Genomic DNA, 13,876 nt, shown 5'->3' on the forward strand with positions numbered 1-13,876 from the left:
ATTTTGAGTTGATTTTAGTGTCAGGTGGAAGAGAGGAATCTTGTTTCATACATCAGTACATGTAGATATAATTTTTGCCAACACAGTCTGTGTAACAGACTGTTCTTACTCCCTGGGTTGATTTCAGATCACCTGCCAAAATTAGGTGCTTGACCATATATGTGCTAATTTCTGGGGCATGAGTTTTGTTCCAGTCATCTACTTGTCTATTTCTGTGCCACTAGCAGGGTTTCTTATTATTGCTATTATTACTATTATTATTATTGCCCTGTACTATTTCTTGATATCTGTTATTGGGACATGTTGTTGTTTAAGATTGTTTTAGCTATTTAGCATTATTTTTCCCCACGTGGTTTTTTCTCCTCAGGCCCAGATTGTTTTATTGATCGGTTTTGACAAATTTTTAAGTGGATTTTTTTATTTCTTTATTTTTCAAATTACAGTTCCTAAGCTTTGAGTACTTCTCCTTCCACCCTCCCAACCTCCCCCACAGTCTTCTGCCATATTATAATAGTATATCCTTCGACAACAATCACAAGTCCAGCACTCGTCTGGTTAAGTGTATCATGACATTGTAGGTTTAGAGAGTGGTATAAAGTCCAGCATTATTTTGTCAAGATATATTCAACCGTTTTAGTTGGAGTCCATGTTTTATTCAGAAATGCCTACTGCAGTGTATTTGCATTTCATGCTATACTTGCCTCTGTTATTTAGTTTCTCTAGATAAATATATGTATATACAGGTTTATCTCGATCTTATATCTTGCATATGAATTCTTTTAATATTAAAAGAATGCCACAGGTATTTTGATTGTGATCCCCTGGAATCTAGAAATTGCTTTTAGTAGTATGTATGCCTTGTTGTTATTTCCATACTTTAAGATAGCAACTCTTCACCACAATATTTATGCACATGTAGAATATATAAATATGCATTTACCCATATATGGATATGTGTGTATCTACTAGCAAAGAATAAGTTTCTACCAGTTTAATTTTAGCTTAAGAAACATGATTATACCAATTTTATGGAAAATTTTCTCACTATACATGTTTTCATGATACATTTCTATATAATACTCTGAGGCAGATTTTTTTAAGATTTATTTAAGTAAGATATAAAAACAGGAAGATCTTCTGTCCTTTGATTCACTCCCCAAGTGGCCAAAATGGCCAGAGTCAAACCAATCTGAAGCCAGGAGCCAGAGCCTCTTCTGGGTCTCTCAAGTGGGGGCAGGGTTCCAAGGCTTTATGCCATCCTCAACTGCTTTCCCAGGCCACAAGCAAGGAACTGGATGGGAAGCAGGGTGCCAGGACACAAACTGGCGCCCATACGGGTTCCTGGCACGTTCAGTGTGCTAGGCTACCATGCCCAGAGAGACTTTTTATTCATTTATTTTTTTTTTAATATTTGAACCTAGATGGCCTTGGGAAAATTCTTTATATTGTAATTTACCCATTTTCTGTTGGCATTTTTGAACACCATTCACTACTGCCACAGTTTGAAAGGTCACCACTGTCTACTTTCTCTCAATGGAACAGGTACATATCTTGCATGTTTGATGAAAACTCCAAACTAAACACAACCTGAGAAAAGCACTGATATTCTTTAATAATTAAAATGACTTTAAGTAAGGCAATCAGCCATACATACTTGTGGGCAATCGCCCCAGGCCCCATCCTGCTGCCTGAAGGGTGTGGCTTAAGCCTAATCTTCCCCATGGCTCCTACACTCCAAATTCTCAGGTCGCTTACCCTGCGGTGCCCAAGGACCATGAGTTTAGAAGATCCTGTCACTGCTGTGATTCTAGCAACCAACTGGGGCATCAGAAAATGAAGATCAGATTCCAGACAGGCATTTTTCAGGATCTTCTGAGCACTTCAAGCCATTGGGGGCCATCTTCACCCCACCCTCAGAGAATCCGAGGTGGTACAGCCCCACTCCTAGAACTAGAACTGGGAGCAGGTGACAGCCAGACTAACACTTAAAACCAATGAACCAAAAACAACAATGATCGTTAGCATGATAACCAGAGGAATGCAGAGTTTGCCTTCAACCAAACCCAGAACAGATGACAGAATTCTGGTGGGCCCCTCAGGCTGTGAAGTCACTCCTGAACCAAAAAGAGGCCCTTCCTCATCTTTTACACTCTTCTTCAAATGTGTCATTCTGGCACATGGGGAAGGGAAGCCCATGACCCATGACCATGGTTCCCTGCAATAAAGGCCATCTAAATTCTTTATATATTTGGCCGAATTATTTCTTTCCTGATGACAGATGATTCTAACAGGTATTACGGCTGACCAGATATGCAATTCTGTACATTTCTCGAAGTTCTGGAACTTACTATCTAGTTATTAACCTTAAGGCTGCCAGAAATCTGCATTCAGGAATATTTCTCTTCATAAATCTGAATGTAAACATTTCGGAACATACAAGACTGGATGGCAAGACACTTCCTTAAATTAATTCCACATAGCATTCTGAGAGCACCTAGATGACTTTACAAAATTTGCCCCTTTAACAAAATAACAATCATGACTAAGGAAAGAGAAAGCTGCTCTCCCTGTCCAGAGGGAAAACTTTGTTTCCCTTTACCATCAAGACCACCCCAGGCTCCTGCGCCCTGGCCTGGTGTGGCACCGAAGTTCATGGAGAATTCTGGACTGTTTCAGTTCTGAGTGGGAGACTCAATGGGAAGTGGTTGACCCCAAAGTTCCTCGCCTCCAGGGGCAGTCAAACCTCCATTGATCTCTGGCAGTTGGGACACAGTCCTAGGTGCCCTTCTTGACAGCCCTTGATGAAGAAGTCTGCTGCTTCTGCAGCAAAAGCTCTTGTGAGGCCTCCGAGGGTCTCACTGGGATTGGGATTACAAACCTCCACTTGTCCTCCCTCTATGCGAAGGGATCCTTCCTGATCTATAAGAGACCATGTAACCACCTTTAAGAGGTAATAAGGATGCTCAATGGTCCCACTATAAGTCTCTACAGCTTTTCGTAATGTCCAAATCACTTAAGAATCTGTCACTTATAAATCACCTGTTTCTTATAGAGTTAGGATCTAGCTGAAGATTTTTAAGGTCTTTTTTAAACATTTTAAGGTGGAAGATTTCTCTGTGGCACTAATCTATTAGGGATTTGAATACATCATGAGGTCAGGGACAGTTGTGCTTTGTCCGCCAATCCCTTGAAATCCTCCATATCACCCAGTGTTGGGAGGGGTCTGGCCTCCTCCTCCATTGTCTCCTTAATGGTGATGGATCTTTCAGGATGAGGTTGCAAGGTTGTCTTGCTGGAGGAGCATCCTCCAGTGGATGGGGTCCAGTGCTTGACATTACAACATGCACCCCACACGGGCTGCAGCTCAGTTTCTGGGAAGACACAAGCAAATCCTTTCCCCACAGTTAGCATGGGTTTGGGACCTCTCCATTTTTGGGTAGCTGGGTCCCTCCCTCAAACCAAAGGCATCTGTGTTGGGCCGGCAAGTGGCCTCCAGTGACGCACAGCTGGTGACTCACCAGAAGGTGAAACCTGAAGAAAATTTAGGGTGAATAAGGCCAAGATGTTCACTAGGGGTAGTGTGTTCCCCCCTCTGCTTTACAAAACATTTATCACAAAGACCTATTGCCTGTTACAGATGAGACAGGAGTACAGGTTAACAATAAACTTGAATATAAATGCATCAATGCTGTAACATATTTTGAAAACAGCCTATTAGTGATTTAAACTACATAAAGAAATCTGTGTTGACTAGTAATCTTATTGCTGGACAAAGTAAATGAGTTTTTAGCAATGGTTTAAAATCATTTAGATACTTTTACAATCCTATAGGAAATCTCTGGGAGTGGCTGCAGAATCCAGGTACTGCCACAGTCCCAAGGCAACCTACTCTTGCTGTTGATATGCAAATTATGTGCCCTGCATTTGCAGCTGAGGATCCAGACAGCTGATGAGACAAACAGATGAACAAACACACCTGCTAGAACATTTTCTGACCAATAGACAATAACACATGATAGCAATGTTAAACAACTTGTATGAAAGACAAACCTTAAGACACACATGTGCGTGCACACACAAACACACACATGCACACTTTTGGAGACTTAAGAAATTATCCTCAGCCAAGCTTAGTAATAATAGCGTTCACCAGAAACCAGTATGTGAAAAGCCATCAATTCAACAGTCCTGAACCAAGATGCTGAGAGAAAAAAGTCAGCACTGAAATCCCTCCATCAATGCAAAAATCTGAATTTCAGTCTTTCCAGTAATATAGCTATCCTAAGAATACATAGTTAACAACCAGATACAACCGTAGAGCTAAATCATGAAAAGCGCGCAAACTAAAATTGAACCTTCACAACTCCATGGACGTATACAACTTTTTGAAATGTCAGAATTTTACTCCATTTGCCAAAAACAACAACAACAACAACAAAAATCATAATATAATCTAATCAGCTTGATCTACTGTCTTTACAAAACGGGAGATCAATCCATCAGCATTCTTGAGGCCTCATAAGAATACCAAAGGAAGCCCTAGTATTTGAAACATTTGAATTCTTGGATATCTTTTTAAGGGTGGTTAAAAATATCTGAAACAAGATGTTTTGTTTTTGAAGTTAGCATAACACATTGTAGATTAGACTCAGTTCTTGACATGAACTCATCACTCAAATACCTTTAAAACAAATACAAAACCTTTGCCAATTTAAAGCAGTGAGAAATTTGGTCGAAAACACAAGAATTACTTTAATGTATGAAAGTACTTTGCAAACAATGAATAGCACATTATTTAAATTTAGACCTTGAAATAATTCAATAGTATGTTAGAGTTTAATTGCATACCAAGTTATTTACAATATAAATTTCACATTTTTGAACATGTCACAAATGAAATCTTAAGAGTTACAAGAGACTAATATCTTCTTTGAATTCTAAATTCCCCAAAGTTGCCATGGATATACAGATGAAGTTAGCTTGCTAAACATTTATCACAACAAAACACCTTCCAAGGTAAAATTTGCAAGTCTAGGGAAAAAGTTCTGTAAAATTAGTCTTTTTTCCTTGACTACTTTTTCTTTATCATTTTATAAAGATGACCTGGCAACAGAAAACTTAGGGTCAGGTAACAGAAATCTGGATGAATCAAAAGAAGGCCAGGCTAACCAAACCAGCATTGGTTTGCTATCAATCAAGAATTGATATCAGATCAAGCATTCCTTCAAGCTTCCAATGAATGGGACCTCACCTCCCTCCGATTCAAATTCAAACTGGGAAGTTTGACTCCACACTTTTGATTCCAAGACTCTGGCATTCCTGTGCCTCTTGGCCACAAACAAACAGTACCAGCGCTGTGAGCTCCACAAAAAGGCAAACATCCTCTAACACAGAAACCAAATCAAAGGGTAAAAATCTCAAGAGCACAAACTGGGGGTGCCCATCTCTGGACGAAGTCTGAACCCACAAATTGGGGCGAAAAATCTCAGAGCTTACTGGTTAAGGCGAAAACTCAGCCCACAATCCGAGACCGGGGCCTCACCCAATTTTACCTGAGGTCTTAAAGTCCTGAAGTTTCGAAGTTCCGATGTTCCGGTTCTGAAGTCCTGAGGTCTTGCGTCTTGAAGTTCTGCGGTCCCTGTTCAGGTGCCAGTTCTCAGGGTTTAGCCCTCCCAGCAGGCCCTGAGGTCACCGAGGGTGAGGCGGCCCAAGGAACCACCACAAACAAGCTGGTGAGCAATGTCCGCTTTATTATGCACAGGTTACAGACTTTAAAGGGTAAGGAAGGGGCGGGCAGGAGGGAGCCTTCCGGTAGACGCCACGCCCACCAAAGAAGCTGTAATTAGCTGCATGACAGGTCTATCTCCCTAGATCTGCCAGTCATGTCAGAGGTCATGTTCCAGTATACTTCCCTTGACCTTCTAGCCCTGTTGGAGGTCACACTCTATGTGTAGGCCTGAGAGCTGTGCCTCAGGCCATGGGGAAGGTTAGGCTTAGCCACGCCCTACAGGCAGCAGGGCAGGGCCTGGAGCTATCGCCACACATACTTAAAGTTTTGTTTAGTATAAGAGAAAATTTTACACCTCCCCCACATTTGTAGTTTGAGATCCTAACACTTCAACATGATGATAATATGTGATAAGATTTGAGAAATATCTGAGTTACAAAGGCGTGAAAGTAAAGCTCACAGAAATAAGATTAGAATTTTTTTAAAGATTTATTTTATTTTATTGGATAATAGATATGAGAGAGGAGGAGAGACAGAGAGGAACATCTTCCATTTGTTGATTCCGTCCCCAAGTGACTACAACTGCTGAAGGTGTGCCGATCTGCAGACAGGAGCCAGTATCCTCTTCCAGTCTCCCATGCAGGTGCAGGGTCCCAAGGCTTTGGGCCATCAGTAACTGCTTTCTCCGGCCACAAGCAGGGAGCTGGATGGGAAGCAGGACACCAGAATTAGAACCAGAACCCATATGGGATCCTGGCACATTCAAAGTGCTAGGCATTAAAGGCAAGAACTTCAGCCACTAGGCTACTGCACTGGGTCCAGGAGTAGTATTTTAACCCAGAGAGTTTTGTTACCTACTTCTTATCATTCAGAACACAGCAAGAAGGCTAGCTTTAAGTCAGGAAGTGGATGCTGATGAAAGTATACATTGCCCAGTGCCTTGTTTTTGGACCTGCCATCCTCCAAAACTACAAGAAGTGTTTGTTGTTCAGGACATCCAGTCAACAATATTTTATTACAGTAGCCCAAAACACACATTTTTCTCATTATGTGTTGAATCTCTCTACTAATGTAGTAGTTCCTGGAGCCCTGAAACTTTTGAGAAGCAGAATTTGCATTAATATTTTTATAGCCAAGAGGTTAGCTAGATAACATTATATACATGAAAAAAGTGCAGTTAACAGTTCCAACAGCCAAACTGCATGTATTTTGAAAATCTTGAAAGAAAATGAAAACTAAAAATAATAGATGTATTGGTCCATGGTGTCTGGCAAAATCATTTTAATGAAATGAGTGCAAGAGATTGCTGTTGCTTAAGATCTGTTGCGCTTAAGGAAATCCAGTCTCTGTCTATTATCATTTTCATTTGGCCCAAAGTCCTACAATAATAGAAGACAGACACAGGAAGTCTCGAAGTTTAAATTATTCACCTAACTGATCTATTATCAGAAAAGTTCTGGTGTAAAAATTGAGAATAGATATAGATTTACCATATGAACCTATGATAAAAGAGTCAGATGACATATTTTAGGTAAATTTTTCTATAACACATATAGGTAGACCAAAATAATAAATTATATGGCATAACTTAGAAAACTATTGCAAATAATATACAGAATATAAATACATATATTATTTAAAGGTTAATGAATTATCAAAAAAAAAAAAAAACCAAAATACCCTCAGCAACCAGTGGCTATAAACTGGGAGGCAGGTTTTTTTTGTTTGCTTGTTTGTTTTTCATTTTACCCGAATGCTCCTCAGGCCAGTCCGTTTCTTATACTTTCCCCTCACAGTGAGCACCACCATTTGCCTAAACATAAAAATGAGAAACAAATTGACTAACATGTTTACCTTTCCTCTCGTTATCCATTAGTCAATGACTCAGTTGTGTTCTATGTATAATGCATAAATCAAACATCTCTCCTAATTGTTTTATCAAAGAAGTTGTGAAACAAAATATTAAAGATGAAGGTTTTTATATGATGGTGGGATTTTTGAGATTTTTATGAGACCACAAGTGAGGACATTCCAATTTCTGGTTCCCTCGGTCAACGTGGGCTGGCCGTTCTTGGGCAGTCCGCATGTTCCAGAGCAGCCTCTGTGTGGGGAAGGCCTCAGAGAATAGTTCAATACTTTGGAAAATCCTAATATCAACCCTTGTGCTAAAATAATAGCTAACATCTTTGTTTGCTTTAATCATCATCATCGACAAAATATTGTTTTATTCTCCCAAACATATGGAATGTGATCCACTGCATATTTGAGGTCAAGGTTGATGGAACTACTTGCTGGTATTAGGTCATTTCTTCTGGGCTGGTGATTAGTGTGCTAACCTGGATCTGTCATTGCCTGAGTGAATGTAAAAACCAGAGAGCCAACAAGAGGGTGTTCTTAGGAAGAACAGTGACTTGCTTAGTTCCCCTCGTGGATTTATAGTCTCTCAAAGTGTCTACCTGTAGCAATTTTTGATGAGATGCACAGAATAAATGATTTCTCAGAATCCTGCTCTCTTCCTCCAATCTGCTAATCATTTGCAGAGTTTGTATCCTGCATGGGAGTCCGTTCCAGGGCTTCCTATTTCTGATGCCGACTGCTCCACGGGATGACAACTTGACCCTGTGCACCTTGTTTTCTTCAGATCTGCAGCTGTGAAGAAAGAGGTTTTCTTTTGCTGTTGCTGTTGCCGCTGTTTCCTTAGGCCTTGCGGTTTGTCACCTGTGTGTTTCTGTCACACGACTGTACACCTCAGAGTAAGCATACAAAGATGAGATCCTTGTAAAGTTGTGAAACCTATTCCAAGACTTCTGAATTTAGCTTTCTTGCTTTTCCCTTTGGTGTTCCAACCAGTCTCCCTTAAGGACTCTGTCCTACTAAAATACATTTTCATGAAAGGATCTGGTTAAGTCATCACACTGTGATTTATAAGACTTGATGTACCGTCATTCCCAGGTGCATTTGAACTTTAACCCTAGACAAGAAGCTTTAAATCAAAAGAATGACTCTGTAGTTAACTCATAATTGATGGTCTACTGGAGCAGGTGAGAGATGAATTTGGGAAGTTAGGGGGTGGGTTTCTATTTACCTTAACATGACAAGTTAATAGATACCTACTCCTACTCTGTGGTAAGGCTCATTTAGCCATCAACTCATTCACATATTTTTCCACTTTTGTTATGGATATAAGGATTTTTTTTCCACAGGATCTTGAGAGGGATGGTAATGAAATTAAAAGAGTTTTATGTGTTGGTCAAATTATAGTAAATGAAAGAGCCAGCTCTCAAATGTAAAGATGTGCTTGAGATTCGAGAGTCCTAAAATTGGCATACTTCACATCATAGTGTCTTAGATAACAATGCTACAAAACTGCCACCACTAAAATGAAGTATCCCTAAAACTAATCATTAATGCCTCGATGTTCCTTCTCAGACACTCTGTTGGATCAGCTGTCTGCTTCCTAGACTAAGTGGAATAATATAACAAGGACATTTTAAAATTGAGTGTCGTGGAGAATTAGTTTGGGTGTTCATTTGTGATCACAGGTGCTTCACTCTAAGCTGAGGGTTTTCAGCACCCGTTTACAAATATTTTGGGAATGACTTTGTTTTTACAAGTTGGAAATCCTAGATCTGAAAGAAGCAGTGCTATAGTCCAAGGCAAGAAGCATTGAGACCGGGCATTACATAGAAGATACCTTCCAGCACATAGTCATTCTGTCTGAAGGCTGTCCTTCTGAAGGTAGAAACGAGTCTCATTTGTAACAAAGGAGACTGACTTCCGCAGTGAGTGAACTCTACTTTTTCTTAATATATGGAAGTTTCAGGTAAACAGTCTTTTAAGCTAACAGCAGCTTGTCCCCAAATAAGTTACACTAAAACCAGCCATTATCAAAAATTGGTTCTGTGATCATGCAGTAGATCACGCTAAAATGCAAAACACATTAAAGTCCTTACAAATTATTTTTAAACTCTTTAAAAACGAGTTTAATTACTCTATATTAATAAGTATTCTTAGTATTATTTCACAAATTGTCTTATCATTATATTTGAAAGGTTGGAAATAAGGTACCTTTATGAATTAGACTTCTACATGTAACAAGGAGTGTGTTTTAAATATAAAAAAGCCCTAAAAAAGTTTTCATCTTCTTCACTGTAACACAGTAATCATAGCATCACCTAATTATGGAGTGCTTTTGAAACTGAAGTGTTTTCAGCATATAACTAATCCTTATCTCTAAGAATATGAGGACGTAGCATCACTTACCAAAAAACTACCAAAAAGAAGGAGATGAAGAATGTAAATAACTTTTTTTTCCTTCACAAGGGTAAACATAAAGATGTGTCATTAGTCCAAGTTTAACATCATGCTGCTCTAAATTTCTACACATTGAATGCTGAAACTGTACTTGACTTTGGCATCATACAATGTCATTCAATATGTTTCTAAGGCTCTGCATGACATTAAGCATGCACTGTGTATTATTTTATAATGTTTGAGTTGGACTCACACATTTTGGGTGCACGTATTTGTGTTTTTTCAGATTCTTGCGAAAAGCCAAAGGAATCTGTTTCCAATTTCATGATCGTTTATCACTAATCTGAAATGACTGCAGCATTACCATTGCCCAAGAGACAGGAAGTTCTGAGAATTGGATCCATCAAATATTTGCCCAGAAGCTCTGGTAAACCAGCTTTATGTTTCCATGGATGAAAGTGACAATCTAGTGGGGAAAAGGACAGAGTTTTGTACTTAGTTATTAAAGTGGGAAAAAATTAATTTATGTATTGCTACCAAAAGTTGGGGAACAATGACGCCAGTGCTATCAACAATTACTTGATCACTGGAGACATACCATACCACATGTTTCTCTCACCTGCAATTTTCATTCAGCTGGATTTAATGGAAAGGGAGTCCAATCATGGTTTACCAGTAGGGATTATTCTTCTAATCAGGCAGAAAGTACACTTTTCCTGGACAGTGTTCAAAGGAGTCTGGAAATCCTGCAGCTGTGAAGTAATTAAGGCACTCAGAGATTTCCATGCAACTCAAGTGAATGTGATCACAGTGTCATCCTGCTGGGCTACACCCAGTGCTGAGAAACCCCGGGCAGCGTCCTGACAGATCACTCGTAAGAATCATGGAATCTGCGTGATAGTCATCAGAACATTCATCTTTCACATGTTCATTCACTCACTCTGAGAAATTTTACATAAATCTATGCAAACGCTGCAATATCTAATTCAGTTTAAACCCATTTTAGTCATTCCATGTTTAAATAGTGTTAATATTATTTCACAAGGTGATTTTATCATTAAATTCTCAAGTTCTACAAGACACCTCTAAAAATGTTTTCTCTGAATGTAAATACAACTTTTTATAAGTATGTTCAAGGTTTCTCTATATAAACTGCTTAATTTGAAATAAATCGAATAACATTGACAATAATGAAAACTTAGCTATAGGATGTATATCATTAGGATACTATGTAGTTGATAAAATATTTGTGTGATTTAGACTTATTAAAGATAATTGAAGTAAACACTTGCATTGAAACTTTCAAAATAACACATACAAATGCAGTTTGTGGTATGACAAAATGACTCCCATATACAACGGGTTTGTGACTTTCTAGATCTTTCTAAAGCAGCTCTGTATTCTTCCCTCATTCTCTAAGATCTGGTGATTTGGCCTTCTTTCATAAGTTCCTTCCAGCTTCAAGAACTCCTCTCCAACTCCTCTTGGGTCTGGCATGCCTTCTCCAATTCACTTGTCCCTGACCTCTTTGAGTGGTTAAGTTCTAATAACCTTCAACCATTAAGTTATCACTTCATTGCCCTGCAAACTTATCAAAATTCACCTAGGTATGTAAAGTCACCAAGACTCATATTTTCATGCCCTCTTGAAATTCACACTCATATCTCTTTTCATAATTGTAGTAGTTTGGATAATTACTTCATTTATATCTTCCGCAGTAAAATATTTATATATCCTATGGAACTGTGGAGGACTACCACTTAGCAAAGTATTTGACACATGATATGTACTCAGTAATTTTTCTATTCTCTAAAAAAAAAGTTAAGATTTTGGCAATGGTAAAGTAAGTCATAAATGACAGAACTAATACAAACATTTAACAAAATGTACTTACACACACACACACACACACACATACACACACACACACACACCCCTTATGGCAAAGTAGTAGCATGTTTGTGGAAAGCCACCAAATGTTTAAGAAAAACAAACTTCACACTTGGTCTTCAGAACCTTTGTCCCTTAACAGTGTCTGTTGCCATAGACGTTGCTTTGAAAAGAGGATGCTTTTTCCAGGTACTCCAGTTTAACATTTGCCACTTTCTTTGCTTTCTGTGTGTGCTTATTGGTTATTTGAAGTGGAATTGGAAAGAGCCAGTATCCTTGACTACAACATAGAACACCACCAAAGCCCAAAATCAAATTGAATTGTGAGTTGAGTAAGAAGTAGGCCTTTCTTGTCTTAAGCCACTGAAATTCAGTAAATGCTTTTTACAGAACTAACAATAAATTCCCTGAGTTTTACCATAGAATTTAGAGCAGGCATTTGCTTGCACATAGTGTTTAATAATTACCAATATCTAAAACATCAGTGGAATTCAGGGCATCAAACAGTAGAAAACATATCCATTCTGCAAAGAGTGATCAGCTATTCTAATGATGATTCATTAATCCTGAAAATGAAATTAGGTATTAAAATTAAGCATGAAAAATATTATGTTCTGAGTTAAAAATTGATAGATTATCTGGCTTCCAATCAGATTTAGAGAGCTAAGTTAATAAGCTACCATGGTTAGATAAGTGATCTTACTGCCTCCAATCATTTGATTCTCTGTGTAATGCACATAGAATAGAATCAAATTGCCTCATACATGATTGTGTTCCATACAATAGCACTCTAAATATGGTTATTAATTCACTAATGTATTTTATGCCTTGAAAATTGTACTGTAAACACACCAAATTTTCAAAACACTGAAAATTAGTTTGTTTAGATAAAATTTACAGAATATATGTCATTGTAAGATTCTAAAATTTAAACAAGCCATTTCGAATTATGTAACATCTATCAAAGAACCATTTAACTTTCAAATAAACAACTTGTGAAGAAACTTTCAACCAGAACAGGGCTACATTAAGTCTTATATTTTTTCCATATGGGAAGAAATTATCTACATTACAGCCATTTTATTTGTCATTACACAAGGTTCTGCAAAGCAGATTGCATGGAGCACTTTTATATCCTTGAGAAAGCCAAACCTGTTTCAATTTTTTTTCTGCATAAATTGCAGATCGATTTAGCACATTCACTGAACCCTATTACAGTCATAAAAATCAAATCAGAGCCAACACTGGTAGACCTCTTTTAAGCGTTCACTGAGTGCGGGGTGTGTTAACATGAGACACACAGAAGCCATAAAGAAAATCACCCCAGCTGTCGGTGATCGTAGGTACCCAGATATCCCCATTTCTCAAAGCAGGGCAAGCAGAAAGTGCTTAATGCCCCTGTGTTTTTATTCTGACTCTTGGAAGCATCTACACAAGTAACAAAATCCAGCAGTGATGTTCAAGCAATCACTTACTTCCTCATTTAAATGGATCTCTCCATCCCTCCTGAAGTCAAAAGCATTTTTCAGTTTTTTTTTTCTTTACACTAAACATGTTGGAAATTTCTGAACACACAGGACAAAGTAATCTTCTAAATACTGCTTTTTTTTAAAATCTCTGAGTGTAGCAATTTTTAATGATATCCTTTACCTGATTTTGTTTTTTTTTCCAATTCTACATAAGATGTTAACAATAATACAATAAAACTCAAATCTAAGGACCGTCACTGAACTATCTTTTCAGGTGTGATTCCACACTCTAGTCATTTCTAGTATCATTATATAATCTTTTTCACTGGTCAGTAAGAATTCACTTCCTATTTAGACAATGTATTATATACCAAAAGTATAAATATGAAAGAAGGAGTCCTTATAGTTGTCCCATTTACTTTTTAAGACAATCAATAATTATCATTTGCTTAATTATTCAATGATGAATTAATTAATCAGTGAGTAATAGCATTGCTTAATGAGAGCCTCAATACGTGTATAGACAAATAGATAC

This window comes from Ochotona curzoniae, unplaced genomic scaffold (genome assembly GCF_017591425.1).
Source record: "Ochotona curzoniae isolate NIBS_2020 unplaced genomic scaffold, NIBS_Ocur_1.0 scaffold_4506, whole genome shotgun sequence".
Classification (NCBI taxonomy): domain Eukaryota; kingdom Metazoa; phylum Chordata; class Mammalia; order Lagomorpha; family Ochotonidae; genus Ochotona; species Ochotona curzoniae.